The sequence below is a fragment of the Cucurbita moschata genome, unplaced genomic scaffold (genome assembly GCF_002738365.1).
Source record: "Cucurbita moschata cultivar Rifu unplaced genomic scaffold, Cmos_1.0 Cmo_Scf00029, whole genome shotgun sequence".
Taxonomy (NCBI): domain Eukaryota; kingdom Viridiplantae; phylum Streptophyta; class Magnoliopsida; order Cucurbitales; family Cucurbitaceae; genus Cucurbita; species Cucurbita moschata.
In genome coordinates, this window is record NW_019268545.1 from 2,002,531 (window position 1) to 2,003,384 (window position 854).

Consider the following 854-nt stretch of genomic DNA (forward strand, 5'->3'; position numbering starts at 1 on the left):
TTTTTTTTTTTTTTTTTTTTTTTTGTAATTGTGATAACATTGTTTATAAATTATTAAGTCCACTTGTATCTCAAATAATAATTTTTTAAATAATGAAATAGGTATTTGATATAGCATCAAAATATTGAGTTTATTGGCAATTTCCAAAAAAAAAATTATAATAAGCATATTTCGTGTTCTTTCTTAAGGGCTAAGTATTCCAAATATTGTGTTCGGGTTTGGGCAATTGGTCGATTTTGTTAATAAATTTTAATACCGAGCAATTTTGTATCGCATATTCTTATTATCACGAGTTTATAATGAAAAACGAGTACAAGCATGAATGGACCTTTTTACATGAAACTATATATTGAATAATTCTAGCACGACACGAAGTCTCAAACTACTGAATACACAGGGCACTGTCCTTGGTTTGCCACCAACGAAACGGTGTTCTTGAAAACCTATTTCGGATATGGAAAAATGGATTGTAAACCCTTTTAGATCGTTCTATTCATACTTGAAAAGACCGGATCAGTTCGATGATTTTAAAGAACACTCTTAACCATAAAAAAGGGAGCCTTGAAAAGACCGGATCAGTTCACTGATTTCATCCCATCACGAGCATCTACAATATCTTGATCATATTACTTTATTTGTATTTTTGTCTAGCAAATCACTAGTACGATATTTGTTAGTGATGGTAAATTTTTATGTTGAGATGTCTCATTCTGGAGTTATTATTATTATTATTTATTTTTAATATTTTTTTTCTCCTCTCTTAATTAAACCACTCAAATATTTGTTAGTGCAAAGACAGGATCAGAATTATTTGAAATATTTGTCATTACAAAGACAGGATCAGAATACGTTAA